This window comes from Macrobrachium rosenbergii, chromosome 4 (genome assembly GCF_040412425.1).
Source record: "Macrobrachium rosenbergii isolate ZJJX-2024 chromosome 4, ASM4041242v1, whole genome shotgun sequence".
NCBI classification, from domain to species: domain Eukaryota; kingdom Metazoa; phylum Arthropoda; class Malacostraca; order Decapoda; family Palaemonidae; genus Macrobrachium; species Macrobrachium rosenbergii.
The window spans coordinates 58392435-58412697 of record NC_089744.1 but is presented as its reverse complement, the minus strand read 5'-3'; the positions used below and the strand labels follow the sequence as shown (position 1 = coordinate 58412697).

General features: G+C 36.5%; 1 long non-coding RNA gene across 2 annotated transcripts in view; it reads left to right on the top strand.

Annotated features, from left to right (window-relative positions):
- Positions 1-20263, top strand: part of LOC136834954 (uncharacterized) — a 90391-nt gene that overhangs the window by 17579 nt on the left and 52549 nt on the right. Inside the window, exon 1 of one of the 2 annotated variants that reach the window (XR_010851938.1) lies at positions 5867-7405. The exons of the other annotated variant lie outside the window; for it this stretch is intronic. This is a non-coding gene — a long non-coding RNA (uncharacterized lncRNA). Of the gene's footprint in view, positions 1-5866; positions 7406-20263 lie in introns of those variants that run through there. 2 annotated transcript variants of the gene reach the window in all.

Genomic DNA, 20263 nt, shown 5'->3' with positions numbered 1-20263 from the left:
CTCCCTCCCTCCACCCCCTCTCACTCTCCTACCAACATGCATATTGGGAGACATGGGAATGCGGAGACGTGAGGTATGTCGAACAAGAACAGACAGGAGGGTAAGTCGTCCTCTCTCTCTCTCTCTCTCTCTCTCTCTCTCTCTCTCTCTCTCTCCAACGGAATTTATAAAGCTCGTATGCCACCGGCTTGATAACCGCATGTTACCTAGTACGACAGCAGTGTTTAAATGGTTGCTAATATACGTCAATCCGGAACACGGATAAGGCTTATTATTTGCTCGTATCTCATTTGACTCTAACTGTGGATATTGTGGATAACAGGGGCAACATATTTGTCCTGGATAGATTTTTCATCATATAACTTTTTAGCATATAGCTTTGAGTCTGACAAAAAACCGAGTCTCCTTCCTTCTATGTAGATGGAGGGAGCTCATCAGCAGCACGTCGGACCTCACAGCAAACATTGCCGTATTCATCTATATCCTGCATATATTCTCGTGTTTATATACATATATATATATATATATATATATATATATATATATATATATATATATATATATATATATATATATGTGTGTGTGTGAGCGTGTGCCTGTGTGTGTGTGCGTGTGCATGTGTGTGGGTGTGTGCGTAGCGTGGGGGCGCTATGTCCCAGTGCATGTGAGTACTTAATATCCGCTTCCTACTTTTTTTGACAAAATATTTTATTGTTCGTAATTGGCTTTCTCGGTTGTGATGTCTTTTTATAAAGCATGCAATTTGTTGTTAATTAATCTGCTTTTTACATAAATTTCATTATTTTGGAAGGGATGATTATATTCTTTCATTTTAGGTATAATTGCGGTGATATTAGAAGGCAAGTCTCTCTCTCTCTCTCTCTCTCTCTCTCTCTCTCTCTCTCTCTCTGTTCTGTATTGGATAAGCATGGGACAAAATCTCCGTTATTAAGAACAGTATTCTCTGTTCTTATTTAGAGCTACTGTTTCTTTGCTATTTCGGAATAAATTTCAGTTTATGATGACAACTAACTCGTTACTAGCTGTCAGTAAGAACATTTAACACTTCAGTTCAGCAAATATATGACCCTATGAAATGTTATGGGTAAGTCACATTTGCAGAGTTCGCAAAGATTGATATATCTGTCTCTGATAGATGTTGACGAATAATTCTGAACTGTGTTTATTTTTTAGACCATCCTGTTTTCATAATTGGTTAAAAAGGAGTGCAGAAGAAAACACTAACTCCGTTCAATTTTTAAAAAAATTAGGCATTCTCGTTTTTACTTTATTTTTCATCACATTTTTTGCGCAGCGAGTCTTGAACAATGTCGGGAACCTTATGCCAGCAACTCAGCGATTTTTATGACCTGGCCATTGTTCTGCAGAGGTTAAGCAGACTATAAACTCACAATCACAACAAGAATATCTACGAAACTTAACCCTTACTGGAAACCCGTAAATTTTGAAAGTTTTCGGGCACTGACTGCTGTGCGTAGTGAGAAATACTTTTCATATATATATATATATATATATATATATATATATATATATATATATATATATATATATATATATGTGTGTGTGTGTGTGTGTGTGTGTGTGTGTGTGTGTGTATATGTATATTAACAACATAGGAATAACTCTGCTATATTATGTGACAGAACTAATCAAAATTCCTGTTACTGTTTTTTTGAGTTCTTGGAAAAGACACGTCATTTCTAGTCATCCATAAGCCAGCAGTGATGGGTTAAGTCTTACACCGGAAAGGCTTAGAGTATTCATCGATAAGTTATTAAATATCAAGCCAATTAGAAAGGTGGTCTCGTCCTCCAATATCAGTACTTGATGAATTAACCATATCCATCAATGAAACATTACATAAACACCAGAGGCTGGCTTGCTGATTCTTCAAGAGCTGGTTCCATTCAGTGCAAAGAAAAATTTCTCATTTATTTTCACGACACTGCAATTATGAGTGTTAAATGCAACGAAGAATACCTAATTCAATAAAACAGATTAGATCTGAGGATAAGGAAATTATTTCACTCCCGTTTTATACATGTTCCCCTATGTCGTAATTGGTTTAATGGTGCCTCATTAAACTGAACCTAAGCTGGGTCTATGTTTCAAATATAGTGTATAGCTGAGATTCTTCTGTCAGAAGGGTTTTTGCATACTAAGATGTTTTAGGTAGAGAATTCACTTACAAGTGTGTATAAACAGTTTCAAATACATTTTTATTTTTTCCAAAAATTATGAAATTGGAAAAATAATTATTAGTTTTTATCAAATCTACCTTCAAAGACAGGCCAAATTTAAATTCAAAATTCATTCTTTCTCACGTCCAAATTTAACCGTAATAAGAATAAAAATAATAACATTATCATTTAATTATTTTCATAAGGTATTAAGGTCGTTCATAAAAATAAAGTTATATATAACGCGGTAAAATGTTACAGTTCATAAAGTAGAGCTACAGCCACTATGGCTAACTTTTATGAAAAAACTTAGAATATCTTGATATAACTTCTTTTTATTATAATGCATCCAAAATTCTTGAATTTGCCCTAATATAGCGTAGTTAGTGTTGAAATGGCAAATCTCTTTAACTATCAAAAAATAGCATTGACAAACGAATATTAACCTTATATTAATAAACGAATTGTTGGGATAATACAATGTCATTTTTTTTAATATGGGGTTGTATATAAATTTCCCAGAAGTGTGGCTAAGGTTTTGTAAAGGAAGTTCCTCCATCAGAAAATTAATTACGCACAAATTATTGTATTCGGATTAATTTGTTTAATGAAACGATAGCAATCAACTTTCTAAGTCTTATTACCATTCAATAGCCTAGTCATAACACGATTATGTAATGCACATGAAATTCATGCAGTCATTTTTCCCAGGCCATGTTTCATTGGAAAGATATAAAAGAAAACAAGTGGTAGAGTTGCGTGTGTAAGTTCCGGTCCGCCTTCGCAAATCTTCTTGCTAAAATCTGTCTTCCAAAACGTCATAGTTTTGATTTACAGAATTTCCAGGCAACTGAAATGATATCTGATGAAAATGGAAAATATATTAAAGACGGACTTTGTGGTGTTATCATTTTCAGAAAATTAACGAAAAGAAGGTATCATAGCACAGTACTATAACGATTTAAACGGTAGGGTTTTACAATTTGAGTAAAGTACCCACATGATTATACGTAAGTTTTCAGTAGCTACTGGCATTGTTTATTATAAAATATTTTACAATACTCGCTGATTAGAAATTCCCATTAGCCCTTTTATAATGTGGATGTGCTGTAAGAATTCTTGAATGTAAGCACCATTCAATACTTTCATGATTAGGTGAGTAGAAACCCCATTCAATTATTCCAGTTTTTACCACGCCATCTCTCTCTCTCTCTCTCTCTCTCTCTCTGTATGTATATACTTTATCTGTATATACAGTATATATACAGTATATATACATACATACATATATACATACATATATATATATATATATATATATATATATATATATATATATATAGATATATATATATATATATATAGACAGACAGAGAGAGAGAGACAGACAGAGAGAGAGAGAGAGAGAGAGAGAGAGAGAGATGGCGTGTTAAATACTGTATTACGTGAATGGGGTTTGCACTTCCCTAATCATGAGAGTATTGAATCGCGTGTACATCACGAATTTTTAGGGTACGTCCATATTTCTCATCAAACTATGCATGCTTTTACCTTCTATGGCCTATAATTCAAGGGGATCCAATCATATGCAGCCTTGTTATAAAAAATTAGAAAAAAAAGGCAAATGCCTCCCTTACCTCAGTACATTTTTCATGAGGGAGAAGGTATTTCCCATTGCTTTGTGCATCATCGTGCTTGTAAAGGATGTTATGATTTATAGCCGCGATGCCAATCTCGTTGATTAGAGTGCATGTGACGACGACACTCAAGTCATTTCTTATCTGAGATTACGACTCTTTCCATGCAATGTCTTTTATACTGGGTGTTAATACCATTTCCATTTTTCACAGAACTTTCTCGTTATCAAAAATAAAATTAATATACAGCGTTCAGCCTTATGTTAACATGATAATAATAATTCAGTGTCTGGCTAATAATAACAGTTCGTTTTAACACAGAAGGTTCTCGAGGTCTTGAAACGACTTGGCAATTTGACAAAGGAATTTATGTCCTCTTTCCAGTTACATTACACATGCGAAAAAGTAATTTATAAATATAAAATTAAAACCTGTATTAAACTAGTTTTTAATTGTATTTTATATAGTAGTTTCTTTTCCATATGAATAAATACAAGACGTCCTTTTGAATATTACTATAATTATTATAAACCATAGAAGATGCGAACTTCTTTTACTGATAAACAAAACTCAAGTTTCGAAGCTTCACTCTCTTTCTTCAGTCTGGTGTTTCAATGTCAGAAATATAAATGAAAATAAAAACTGACAGGCAAAGAAGAAAAATATATAAGAATATATAAAAATCCCATTGATAGGGAGCGCTTATAAAGTTACATTAAGAAGGCCAATTCATCACCATCAACCCCTACCTTTGTCAATAAAAGAGTCAAATGAAAGAAACACGGATGGAAACCACCACCGAAGCAATAAAATAAAGAAGATGACTATGGGCGGAAGTCAAAGCGACTCCATCGTGACATTAACTGCAAATGGAAATAGTATTCTATGGACTAAGACTGAGATGAGTCGTTTGAAAGTGTTAGGAAACTGCCTGGAAGCGGAGGCACCCCACTACAGAATAGTTCAGCTGAAATACACTAAGTTAAAATGACAATTTTCCAGATACAGAAGGCAGATACAACAGAAACCTTCAATCGCTTTCCTGATATTCATAATTACATCTCAATATAACATGTGGAAGGTTGGCTGACTGGTGTTACGTTTATGGCAGGGGACGAGTTTTCGCCTTCAACCCAGTGGACGGGTGGCCAAATTATATTTGTTGTAAAGAAGCAACAATTTTGACTTCGTTCTTTTGCAGCTGAAAGAAGACTTGATTTCACGCAGGTCACACGTAAACCAAAAGAAAGAAATCCAGTGAAAAAGTAAACTGAAGTGAAAAAATCAGTACTGATTTGTGGGAGAGACTACCTTAATTAATCAGAATACCCAAATAGCAGATGGCAGAACGACGATGGATACCATTATTCTTCAGTATGGGAGAACGGCGATATGGAAGACCAGACAGGACAATGGGCAAAGGGTCTTGAATAAATTAAGACCTACTTAGCTGAGAACTTCCATTTCAGATTTCTCCAGTATTAAAATAGATCAAGAAGAGGTCTACTGATAAAGAGAAATAACAGTGGGAGAAAGATTAAAACTATGAATAACAGCGCTAAAATGGGGAAAGGCTATTTTGAAGTGGTGCTCTTTACTTATTACTATCAATTTACTGGTGTTACGAACTTTGCTAGGTCGGTACCTTTAGAAATAACATTTTTACTAAAGCATTATGACTTTCAACTTTTCAAGATTTCAAACAAGTATATCAAAGGCCAGACAATCAAAACTTTTTATTTTAGAACTCAGAAGCTACGTTAATTTTAGGCGTATATTTTTCAGAATTCTAAAGTACAGTATATATTGAGAGTAATGTTTTAGAGACGCTTTACGATTGAACTATTTTTCTCGGTCACAGGCCACTTGAGTCCACACTCCACTCTATCATGGTTTATCGGAAACATTAACAACTGTGCTCCACGTTTTTGGAGAAGCATTATACGCCATGTAGCTGGCCGCCACACTAGGCGTTATATTCTAGGAGTGCCGTTGTAAGGGATGGGTATCATCGTCGCTAATGTTTTAAGCCGATCGGTGGTCTACCCAATCGGCGCTTTTGTTATCATCATATGAGAACCAATCAGCGCTCGGAATAGTCAGTATTCATTTGACACGCGTGTTTACTCCGAACATAAAATCTTTATCGTAATTATCGTCGGTATTATTAATCATCGAGTGATAACATTACCGCTGTAATAATTTTAGACAACGTAGATTCTACGGAAGTGTTCAGTGTAACTTAGGCGTCCATGGATATCGTGAAAAGCGTAGATCCTGGTGGTGGAGTTATTGAACAAGGCAGTGTCCTAGTAGGTGGGGGTGAAGAGGAAAGCAGTGATACGAAAGAGATGGAAAACGGAAAGGAAATGCTAGTGCGTGAAAAGCGGAATAATGACTAAACAGATAACGCGTGAGTGCATCCCTCTAATAGTGAAAGTTATACAGAATGTGATGCTCTATTCCTTTGTGCCACATTCGTATAGGCAAGTGTGTCACCCTCATCAGTTTTGAAGCCAGTGTTGGTGCTACCACCAGCCGTGGTTCCCAACCTGTAGGACCTTCTACAGATGAAGCTGAAGATGTGGAACATCAGGGAAAAGGAAGGAAAAGGTTAGTAGACCAGAAATATGGGCTCCTAATGTTGCTAAAAGGCAAAAGAACCTTGGCCTGACTTACCAAAACTGGAACCAAGAAAACTGTTCCACTAAGAAGGTTGATTCCACCCCCTCCCCCCCTGCAACTGCAAGAACGGTTGTTTTTCCAGAGTGGGGTATAAATCAGTTAATGTAATCTTCAGTGCACACTGGTCAGTGGGGCACTGCAACTTGCGGTCAGAAAACATCCAAAGAATATTCGCAGGGAACCAATCAAGACTAAGGAAGCGAGCTAAGGCCGAAGAAAGCAAGAAGTGGATATTGAGCCACTCTGTTGATTCAAGGCGAGGAAATAACACTGCATGGCTGCCTTCTTCTCCTTTCATGCATTAAAGCTAAAAGGACCCATGCTGCTATGGAGAAGTTGCCTGAAGAAAGACTAACAACAGTAAAAAACAAAGGACCTGAGGGGCAGAAACTCCAGCACCAGGAAATTCCAGGTACTATACTCGTAAGCACACCTAGGCTTGACTGGATGGATGTCAGAGTCTGATGTGCCAAGGTTTAATTTAAATATCGCAAGATTTTCAGTTGCCATTATGATATCGATTTTTGCTTGGTGAATAAGGATGCTTGCAACACCCTTGAGCAGCTCACGAAAGTGTTTGTAGATGAGGGGTGGGTTGGAACAGATGTCTCTCACCTTGAACAAGAACAAAGGACACAGAGCGAAAAAATATCTGTGGCTTTCGATGCCATGAACACTACCAAACTCTGTGACAACGACTATATCCGTGTCTCCACCTCCTTGCCTTTTTGTCAGCAATTACAAACGTAAATCGTGGAGCAGTCTTTTCAATATTGCCGGCCTCCCTTCAACTCCTTGTTGATGGCCCCTGCCTGTTTGTGGATTAACGGAACTGATTACTCTACAGAAATGATAAACATTACAAGAACTTCTTAAATTTTGGTTAGTAAAACCATTTTATGCCATAATACATTTTTGCATGTTTTTTCTTCCATCAATGATTATTTTTATGAATGAATGACCGTTATCTTTGTCATTATTCATTATTCATAAGTTTGTTAAGATTATTAGCACACATAATATGTATGTATGCTAATATATAGTTTTTTGGAAATTTTTAGAATCTACGGATTTTTTTCATTAAGCACCATATGTCCTTTAGTCACAGGTATGTTAGAATTATTATTAATATACTCCATGTTTAGTAATGTTTATTTACTCTTTATGACAATATTAATTTTTTAAAAGTTATTTTCATTATCAACATTATCAGTAATCATCATTTACTGGTTTCTTATAGTTATTAACATACTCCATGAGATGTTTATTAATATTTATTGCTTTTTATTAACTTACTGTGACAATATATTTGGAAAAAAAAAGACAAACAAAATTTGCAGGGCGGAGGTGTTTGGAACGTTTATTATTACTATAAAACATTGTAAAGCAACATAAGGTAACAATACAAATAATATCGTGGTATTTTAAACCATAATAGCATTATATAAGATATTTTTGTCATAAATATGGAAAATAGAAAAAATACTAGTAGGCTACATTTTTGCAAATTCTCAAAAACTAATAACTTTTTTGGAAATTTGTTACATAGGCATAATTTACATAGAATTAGCTTCAATTTAAAGAAAATGGGCGGCCAAAGCATCATAAATAACATTGTTATCGCTATCTGAAAGGCATTAATTTTCGAACACGATTTATTCAGCATTTAGAAAAAATGGTGCATAGCATGTTTCTCGAGTGATAGATTCACTTTATATGTAATTTTTTTCCTCTGATTTCGATGGAACTGTGGAAGTAGGTATTTTTGTAATGTGTTGGCAATTTTTGCCAAATATTTTGAGCTTGACCTATTTTTCAAGGTCACAGGTCATTTTAGGACTAAAATGTTATGTGTGAGGGTATTTTTTTTTCTAATTCGGATTAAAATTCGTAGGTTGGTACCTTGGAGTATGTTCAATATTTTCTTGAATATTCTTTTTATATAGTTTTCAAGATTTTTGATTATTTTAAATGTTGAAAATTTTATTGTCTTTGATTTAGGTCAAACTTGGTATGTAGACAACGTGATATTTGTTTTCCCCCCTAATATATATATTTTTTTCTATCTCGGCGGTCTTTTCCAGTATTAGATCAATTTAAAGTTGTAAATGTTGTCTCCTCTTTGATTTCGATGAAACTATAGGCAGGCACCGGTGCTTGATGATTGTTTTGCCCAGTTTATTTCTCTTGGCTGATTCTCCCAGATCATAAGTCAGTTCAAATTCCGACATTTTATTTTCATCGATTTTACAGTAGAGTAAATTGTGCGGTGGGTAAAGACAGTTTTTGCTTTTCCGTTAAGATATGTCACACAGCAACTCTCTCTCTCTCTCTCTCTCTCTCTCTCTCTTGTATGTTTAAAAAAAAAAAAATAAACCTCAGTGGGTGGTTTGTCGTTAAAAATGATGTTCAGTGATTTGGTATTAAAAAAAAAAAAAAAAACAGGCCGACTCTTCTTGCACAAAATATTACTTTCATCAGGTATACTTATATGTTGATAAAGCCAGAACTTCGAGAAGACACATGTTTGAGTTCGTTCATAAATCTGTGACAGATTTCACATTTTAATCCGTCTAACATTGATGAAATTCAGTAAACAAACCGGAAAGCCTTAATTTGCAAGTTCGCCGCGGTCTCTCATAACTCTTACAGCACTTGGACGTAGGTGCCTCATAATTCATTTCTGATAAAAAGGCAAAAAAAATTTGGGTGTGAGAATTCTTGAACCTACATCAAAATACGAGCCTCATAATTCTTCCAAGAACAGGAAAAAAAAGTGAGAAAAGAAAAGTGGGAGGTCTTCATCAGGTTTAGGCTGATTCCGAGTTATATATGAGTCAGTCCTGAGGTATGTGAAATCCACACCATTTACAAAAATATAGTTAGCTGGTTTCCCTCAGCTGGAATTTCAGTGATTTTTTGTTCTGTGCCAAATACGCTTTCAAAGTAAGGATGTTTTTCTTTATCTTCACACGAAATTATCACGACATTTGCAACAGATATAAGATCAGGCATAGAGAGTGACAATGCAGTTCTGACGCCCCTCTGTTACTTATTATGACGCGCGATAAAAATCGTTACTTATTATGACGCGCGATAAAAATCATCTGCCTTAAACATTACAACCTTTATCTTTGTGTGTGTGTGTGTGTGTTTTTTTTTTTTATCCTTTCGGAGTATTTATCTTGTATTTATTGCATAGATTTTATTCTTTACTGGTGTGGTATTACATTGCTGTATCTAATGTCGCTGTTATCATTCATAAATGACCACAACACACACGCACACATCCACATATATACATGTGTTGCATGTATGTATGTATGCTGTAATCATTCATGAATGATAACGGTGACATTAGTTACAGCAGTATAGTACCACAGCAATAATGTTACGGACGGGAATCCTGATGTGTGTGAAACCTGATGCTTTGTATATAATTTTATGATGACGTCTGTTACCAGTCATGTTCATCGTACTTTTAAGTGATACCCTTCAGGAATGATATCTCTGTAATAAAAAGAAGATAAACGCTGTGAAAGGAAAAACAACAGAGATAAAGGTTTCAGTGTTTAATGCGGGGTTTTTTTTATCCCACTCCAGACTTAATATGAATATGCCTATTTACTCTTTATGCCTATTTAGTGTCTTCCGGTTTTTGGGTTCAATCGTACCCTGATCTTACATCTGGAGCAAATTGCGTGATAATTTCGAGTGAAGACAAACGAAAAAACAAATGTGGAAGTTAATACAAAGAGGTTCACTTTAACAAGAAAACGAATTACAGCAATCACTCAGTAATACGGAAACAGCTGTTGGGGAGAAAAGGGCTTGAGCAAATTAACCATCACATCGTCCGCATTACATTCCTTAAATTTCAGTAATGTGAATATACAACACCTCACCTCCATGGGATATTTAATGAGGTTTGTGAGGATATTTTTCCCCCTTTTCCTTTCGCGTTATCTTCTTCGAAAAGAGAAATCGGAGGAAGATGAGGCCTGAATTTATTGTATTATAATAAGTGTCCCATATTTTCGAAATTTATAAATTTCTGATAAAAACATAGAAAACGATAAACCTCAACAGGATGGAATAAGGTATATTTTTCAAAATAGGAAATTACTTTCCAAATGAAGATACAAATTAAGAAATTCTAATGTCCATGGCATGATTCAAACTCACAATGGGTATGTCGGAATGAGGTTAATGTTAAGCACTTAACCATGTAGAAGATATATTAATTTATACATAATTTATATATATGTATATATATTATATAATATATAATTATATATATATATATATATATATATATATATATATATATATATATATATATATATACACTATAAATATATATATATATATATATATATATATATATATATATATATATATATATATATATATATATATATATATATATATATATATATATATATATATATATATATATACACACATTATAAATATATATATATATATATATATATATATATATATATATACACAGTATATATATATATATATATATATATATACATATATATATATATATATATATACTGCAGATAAATATATATATTTTATGTGCAGGGTTAACCATCGCTCATAAAATGGCCACCCCCATGCAAACGAAGTGCAAATGGCTGCCCATGTAGTAAACTCCTCTCATTTTTGTCCTTCCTGTATCCTTCCTCCTCTGCCATCAATATCTCGAGCCGTTAAGGTTGCCGACGGAGAGCCGCTGCAAGGATTGGAAAAAGAACTACCGATGGCGCCAGAGTTGGCTCTGCTGGCAGTCCAGCTTCCCTATTTAGCTGTATGCACCCAAATTTGTTCTCAAAGGGTTTTGGCTCTGATAGCGAGCGGACGTCCATTGTTCTCACTCGCCCATTCCATAGGTCCGCCAACCCATGCCCCATGTGTAACGGGCCTCAGTTCAGGATACCCATATACTGGATCATTCCTTTGGACTCCTATGGTAAGAGCAGATTTCTTTATAAATGATCTCTCGGGACAGGTATCCAACAACCCTCTCTTTCGCACAATGCGACCTCTTTTACCCTTTAGGGTTATTGTGGCTGTAGGTAAGATTGACTTCCTAGTCGTCTTATTTCCCTGTCCGGTATTTGTCAAAGAGAGTGTTCCAACCTGTACCCACCTACCTTAGATGTATTTGGTTGGTTTTGATTGCATATAGCACAATGATGTCTAGCAGTGCAGCTCTTATTACAACCTTGCCTGTCGCAGTCGGAACTGAAGTGCTTATTGGATGTGCATATGAAACACAAACCCAGAGTCCTGAGTCGTTCTATCTTTCCTCCTCTGGTTACGTAGGATTTACAATGTGTCCATATATGATTGCCTCCACAAAGTACACATCCCCTAACCTGGTTTACCTTGGCTTTGTTTGTATTTTCTTTAGGTCTTACCAATGTTTTTTTTTTTTGGTCTCACAGATTGCTCTTGTTCCTACTGGGCGAGTTACAGATGTACCGTTTGTTAATGTATTAGCTTACTGGTTCCTGTCTGTGGAAAAGCCCTCAAATTGTGTACTGCTTCAAGATAGCTTTTAAAGGTACAAATTTAACAATCTTCTCCACACGTTCGTTTTATTATTTCACATACAATCACTAGGGTAGTTTGGTGTAGAGCAAGATGGTACACACCACTAATCTGCTGTTCACCAGTGATCTTATGCATCTGAATTGCGCTCTAAAACCTTGTAGCGATTCTGTATCTACCTTGGGAGTCTCAATTTGGAAGAGTTTTCTAACTAAACACAACTTGATTACGTCTTTTCTGCCATAGTTCTCTTTTAACAAATTCACCACTTGTAAAATATTTATCACCTTCTAATTTAAAACCAGATATCAGTTCCAGAGCCTCACCTTCTCATAGGCCCTTCAAATGAAAAATTTCTGTATTTTTTCAGAATCAGTACGTGGATAGTTCATAAAGTTCCCAAAATGAATTTCCATTCCGATACATCACCATCGAAATGTTTGATGTCTAATTTAGGTATCCTTACACTAGCTGGGCTTAACAGGCTTATAGGTGTACCTATGTTCAATTCTCACAGCTAGAAGACTCGTAGTGGAGGAGTTTAGTCTATGAATTTCAGTGCCTACCTTAGGCTATATTCAGCTTGATTCATAATTTGGTGAGGTTAGTCCTCCAGATCCGTTAGGTCCAATATTTCATTATCCACTCCTGGATTTTCTGCAACACTTCAAGGAGTCTCTCAGTGAAGAAATAATTGATATCAACCGGGCATCAATAGTGGTTTCAACCTTTTGACCAGTTAGTTATCACAAACTTAAACCTCCCACCCATTTTTAATTCTTCCAGATCAGACATCTTAGCCTATAATTTACCAACACCAAATATACAAGTTCTTAATTGCTAAAAGAGTGTACAAACTGCCAGCTCTAAAATTAAATTTCACTTATGTATCTCAAAACTTACCATAAACTTCAAAAAATAATAATTTTATATTAATATTTCCTCTCCATTACCATAAACAATTTATGAAGTGGATATGCATCAACCAACATTCGCCTAGCCTAACTTAACCTAAATTCTGGGTTGGCGTGAGCACAACCTGGTATTTACCAATCCTGACTGAAAGCGTAAGCATCTGCTACTTCACAGGTTACTCGCCGTTTTACAACTATCATTGAAAATGCACCTACCACTGGCAAAGCCCTTCACAAACTGATTGAAATGAAAGCATATTTCCGTTTCTTCTCAATAGTTGGTTTAGTAGACTTTTTCATCCCAGGATGTTTCTAGGAGTGTAACGAATTTATACTAACCACCAAAACCTTGCAGTTATAGATACCTTCCAATCCTTCTGTTAGTCCTAAAATCTTATTTTTACCTTATCACCATCTTCTGATCATTTATGATCAGTATCATTCGATGTACAGTGATAACGATATCTGGGGCAAAATGCCGTCAATTTGGCCACTAGTACAGGATCATAGTTTGTCGCACACTACCCTGGATTTCCCAAAAAGTGCGATAAGCAATACAGGGGCTGCTTAGTCTCACATCACTTTTTGCATTACAGCACCCTGTCAAAATGACTTAGATGTTTTACATGAGAATGTCCTCCTACAGCATCTATGCGAAATACGTCTGGATAGGCCATAGCCATTTTGTCAACTTTATCCAAAGAACAATGATCTCAAAATAGAAACGAATGTTAAAATTCCTACCGAGTTACTATCAAAAAGTCAGGCTTCAGTTAGGCTAGGCAATGATTGACCGAGTTAATCCTACTAATCCATTTCAGGCTAGGCTAACACATGACTAATTCTAAAATGGCCGCCACCATCAGCCGGTCACGCCTTTTATCTTTATCACCAAGTATCACAACAATCCCTAAAATTTCATAAACTATAACTATACAGATCACTGTTGTAACAACCAATCTCTGTGATCCTGGACGCGGCACCAATTTATTCCGACTCATTCAGAATAAGTAGAGCATTTCAAATCGTAAGTGTTATCGTATAGCCTAAACGATTTGAAACGTACTAACCTAATCGTAGCCTAAGTCTTATACTACGACATGCTATTCCAAAATTGCCCTTTACAACACTGCATTGCGTTGTCTATATTAATCTACGACATAAAATGATATAAACTTACTGTTGGTGCATTCAATGTTCGTAGCTTGAATAAGGATCAGATTGGCATGAGCACAATCACTACTTCGTAACCCTCATCCAAAGCACACCTCAAGAAATTCTCCTTATATTTAGATATGCATATCACCCAAAGGAATTTCCCTGAATGAACTTTAAAATGAAAAGGAATACTTAAGTGGATTTGAAGGCACCGACAACTATGGCCGCATTCCCTTTTCTTGAGTCCCTACTAATATGAACTACACTGCACCAAGGCTGTGACGAGACTACCTGTCACAACTGTCTTTGACCAACACCAAACATTCGACTAACCACCAGACAAACAACCGATGGCGGTGGTTAAGCACCATTACATGTGTACTTACAATTAAATACACAAAACAGCCAAAACAACACCTTTCATTACTAAATACAAACACAACAAACATAATATCTTTCTTCTACATAATGTGCATTTCCACTTTACGTAAATTTAGAAAGCATAAAACTACAGTAAACCCCCCATATTCGCGATCTCACGTATTCGCGGATTTCTCTGTGGAACGTATCTACAGTACCCATTATTCGTGGAAAATTCGCCCATTCGCTGTATTTTTCACCGAGAAATATTCACTAATTACTGTATTTGCATGACTAAATGCTAAAACTATTAAAATACTCAGGTATGAGCATTTCTAGAGGGTTTTTCTTGTGTTTAAACTACCAAAATAGGCAGTTCTAAGTGTTTTTAGAGGGGTTGTAAGTATTCGCGGATTTTAACTATTTGTGGGGGCGTGTGGTAAGCATCCCCCACGAATACGCGGGTTTTACTGTATGCCACAACTTCCTAAAAAGTACAATCTCTCTTGTCGAAGTTTCGACAGTTACCCTCCATGGTCAACCAGAGCTCCATGGTGACCAAACTAATATTAAAGAATTCTCTTCTAGTTGGTCTTTTTAGCCAGGTATTGTGCCGTAATGATTAACATTATAACACGTGATGGAGTATATAATGGACTCAAGGATAAGAGGGCACTTTCCCTTATCTTCAGCAAAGCTGAACCCAGTTTTTCCAACGTTAAAGAACCTGCAAGAAAGAGAAGTGACTATTGCACCTATGTGTCCGCCCTCATTCACAACTGGGCCTTTACAAAGCAAGGAGCCATTTACTCTTTGTTGGTCAATAATGAACGGTTTACGTTGTTACCAGCTCTCCGAAAAAATTTGACTTTTTTTTCTAATTTCATTATCGAGGATCATGGAAACATCAAAAATAGTAAGATATGCATAATATTGTTCCAGTTAAGTTTTAGTTTTAAAACTTTTGGAATTGATAATTTAGTAAAGCCGAACCTGGTTTATTATTAAGTTAGTTTCAGAAAGCCAAAACTGTTTTAAATTTTAACTAAATGTTTTAACTAAAAGAAATGTTCCTCAATCCTATTAATATAGAAAATCCTTTCAGATACGATATCTGTGCAATCAAGGCAGTAAGTGAGAATAATTTAGACTGTGATGTTGTCTGTAGCTTATGTCCTAGATTACGTATCCTATGGCCAAGCTTTAGACCAAGAACCCTAAGATCAGATAATAAATATCTTGGCACAATCAACGATAGCCCCAACAGTAAGGCTACATATTAGTATAATTTTTTCCTTTTATATAAGCCCGTGCACTTAAACATGATCTAAATAATCCAGGACTAGGAATTACCGTATATTAAGGTAAGTGATAATTGTTGGACTAAATTGTTAGTGTAGACCATGTAACCTAGGACTAGATGAAATAGTAATCTGTGCTGGATAAGATGGTAATCTAGCCTTAAGGCTACATACTAAGGTAATTGTGTTTTATGTAACCCATACCCATAAGTGCGAATTAAATAATCCGGATTAGGCAGTAGCCTAGAGTAGAGTAAGTTATAGCTTGGCCATAAGGTGACACATTAGTGAGTTACTGTTTCATATAGTAGACCAAATAGCCTAGGATTGATATAAATACAACCTGGGTTAGACAAATAAGCCTAGGATTATATATAAACAGCCTCCCAGTGAAGATGGTAATCTAGCCTACATACATACTAAGGTAATTGTGTTTTATGTAACCCATACCCATAAGTGCGAATTAAATAATCCGGATTAGGCAGTAGCCCCAGAGTAGAGTAAGTTACAGCTTGCCATAAGGTGACACATTAGTGAGTTACTGTTTCATAGTAGACCAAATAGCCTAGGATTGATATAAACAAACCTGGGTTAGACAAATGCTTCAGATTATATATAAACCAGTCTCCAGTGAAATAACCTAGTTTTACAACTCTTAACATCTGTATGGCTACTTACTAGTAGGGTCTTATATAGTTTATATCCTTAAAGGTTATATAAACTACGAACAGGCAGTAGTCAACTAGATTTATAGGAACCTTTACGAATATCGTACTATTAGCTCAAACAGTGATGGCCTTATATCAGATAAAAGGGTAGTCTCGGCCACATAAAACTGAAAACCAAATTAAAAGAGGATTATTTTCTGTATAGTTTATATCCTTAAATTTTAAATAAGCCTAGAATAGGCAGTTGCCTAGAATAGGTTAAGTGAGAACCTTCTAAGAAATCCTCTATTCTTAGCTTAACGTAGATTATACTAGAAGCATTAGCCTAAGCTTTATAAAGCAGTAGCCTGGTTTGTTAAACAAATTGTTCATAGCAGTTATTCTGAATGGCATGACAATTAGAATGAAAAATTTCACATAGCCACTGCAAAAGGACTAACAGTGTATAAGTAATACAGCCATATACAGGTATGAAAACTAACCTAAACCTTGGAGGCTTTAAGTTAACATAGATATTTAATTAAATGTATTACAACTACACACTTGTAATCAAGTTAACCTGTAACATGGAAACTATATGAGGTACTACAAAAGTATCCCTCATTTAAAAACAACTATATGAGGTACTACAAAAGTATCCCTCATTTAAAAACAATTAATACTAACTAGCTTCTAATAACACTTGTTTATATCACTACAGGGCCACCATTAGGCAGGATCCTCAGTTCAAATGTTCCAGTAAATTGCTTGGTCTACTTGCCAGTGGGTACGGCCCATGCCACCTGCCATGAGCATAGTCCGTGTAAAAACAAGGAAAATTTTCTTGGTTGCCAGATATAGCAAGATTTGTAGTATGCTCCTGGCAGCAAGTTTTAAGACGAAGCAGCTCCTTTAAGTTGTCTCACGGGTCCTAGGGCTCAGTATGGGTGAGGAAGGGGGAGATTATAACTTTCCAGCAGAACTCCGGCAGCAGATATTTAACCCTTTTTCAGGACAACATCTATGTTTGGGCCAAAACCCAGTAACATCAGTCCCCAGTACCTCCCAGGTTAGCCCCGTGGAGGAAGTAGAGGAATCTTTACATGGGGTTGATATTCTTACTCAAGAATATGAAGTGGACATTGCCACTAAAATGGCCCTGCTGAACCCAGAAGGCTCAGGAACACAAATTTTAGCTAGCCATGGGAGAAACCTTCCAGAAGGAATTCTATTTCCCCGAGCAGCTATCGTTGCTGAATAGGACCTTTCCCCCAAAGGGGATACTAGGATCCACTTAACTCTGACTGAAATGACTACATTTTGGGATACAGTAATTTACTCCAGGACTTCTGCCCCTTGATTAACAGGCAGTTTCAGTTCAGTTGAAGCTCAGTTAGATTGTGCGTAAGCTCCCCAAAAGGGATGCACAGTTTGTGGCATTTGATCAGTTCTGTAAGGAAACTGAGTACCATCAAAGATGCCCTTGTCACAGAGCGGCAATATATAAGGGACATGAAGCATGATTCCGAAAAGGAAAGTAAGTCGGTCATGTACACCCCAAAGTGTAAAAGGTAAAAGTACTACATCCTGTAACCAAAAGTGAGTATGGATACAAATGCTGCCCAGACAAGGTCTAATGTTAGGAATTTGACTGGAAACAACAAAATGGTCAGTTAGGAATACAGAACTTCAGACCAAAACATAATAGTGGCTCCAAGACTCACCCCTGATGATACTGATATTCCTTGGTGAGACGCCTCAATGTGCATTTTCTCTCCCGATGACAAGTATGTAATTAATGAGAGAAAAACCATTATCGAAATTGTACATGTAGAATTTAGAAACAGGGTAGCATTCCCTGATAAAGAATGACACCTGGTACCATCTTCACCAGACATGGAGAAACCACTAACAGAAATGGTTTTCATATCTTTGCCTATAGCATTAAAAGCTATAGAAATCACTCCTTTATCAGGTCACAAAAATGGATTCTACTTCCATTTTGAATAAGATCCAAGTTATTTTCTACTAAGTAGCCCTAGCCTTCTGTCCTTCATACTTTCAAAATTATTAATCATGTGAAGACAGATTTTCAGAATTTGTAGTGACTAAAACCAAGAGACAATGGGAGAATTAAAACCATCTGCCACGGTCATCCCAGTTTGTGGAAATTCTACCCAAAGAATGAGCAATGCTACAATCCCCTTTTGAAAGGAAAAAGCTCCCTTTAGATATAGCTATGCAGCAGTTTAGACCCATGTGGAGAAGACTCTCAGAGGGGACAGCCTTGTCAGAATTCTTCATGCTAGGTCTGACTCCTTAGTATTATAAACTCCACACCTTGCTGGAAGTTGCCACCAAAAGGCATCCAGAAGATTCCAGTATAATTTCTTGCTGTTGAGGCCAAAAGTCTTATGATAACCTGATGGAAGCACTCTGGTGATTCTCCTAGAATGGTGCTTGCATGAATGGAAGTGCATTGAGGCTCCATCAAATCACTCCCCAATGTCACTGCATTATTACATTTTAACCCCTTCTGTAAGGGCCTGTTTGAGGAGTCTGTTGTGGCTCAACTCACGAGCATGCCCGCCAACAGAATTGTACAGTGTATGCTCTTCTAGGGAAAGGGGAATTCAGGAAAAAAGAACCTAAAATTTCCCTTTACCCAACCCCCAAAAAAGGCTTGCTTTGATCAAAATCATAAGCCTTCAGTCACCCCAAAAGTTTTCCTCAACAGGTAGGTGGTCAGAAGGGACAATTTCACAAAGGGACAACACAAAGTACATCCTTTTTGACAAGGTTCAAAACCATCGATAGGGGAAAGGAAGAGCAACACTTGGAATGTCTATCAAAGGTAAAGGCAAAGGAAGAGGCAGATACCAGTAGGAATTGTATGGCTGGGGGTCAGCTTCGACGACATCACAGACAAAAGTTTCCCTGTGGGGGGACAGCATTATTTATATGTGCAGAAGGGCCCTGTTAATGGGGCCCATAGAGAAACATATGTATATTTGCCACCAAGTACATCTCTTCAGTGTCCTCAAAAAGGATTCCTCCGAAAGAAGAGTGATCCTCAACCAGTCAACATTGAACAAGCACATTGTTTGCCAAAAGTTTTGGATAACTACCGTTGCCCAAGTATGTTGAATCATTCCAAAGGGTCTTGGACAGTTTCTATAAATCTGAAAGATGCATACTGGCACGTCCCTGTTGCCATTCCCTTCCGCCCATTCCTAAGGTTCCGCATAGGGAAAGATACGTGCAGATTCAAAGTCATGGCATACAAGGCTGCATTAACGGAACCCTTGCTTTATGGATTTGGGATTGACTCCAGTGTAGAAGTTGTCACTCCCTTCTGCAGCCTTTTGCTCTACAAAGGCCTGCTCCTGAAAGGCTTCCAATTACTTGGTCCCTGAACAGGTGCTTGGACTCTATCAACCCCTAATACAACCACAATGCACATGCTACAAAGTTACATCTTTTTGATTGCATTAGCATCAGGAGCTCATAATAGTGAACTGGGCTCTCTTAGACAGGGACGATGCATCATGCAAACAACTGACCCTCCATTATTATTGTCCCCTGGCCCATCATTCCTGGCCAAGAATGAGGATCCTTTAAAAAGGAAAGCTATTCTTATAAGAAAACTGAATTTAGCAGACAAGACATTATGCCCGATTCAAGGACTTAAAGTTTACCTAGAAGTCGTGGCAAACATCCCAGAGGGTCATATTTTCCTCTGCCCTAGCACAAACTAACCACTCCATACAAGGGCTGAGAATGATTGTA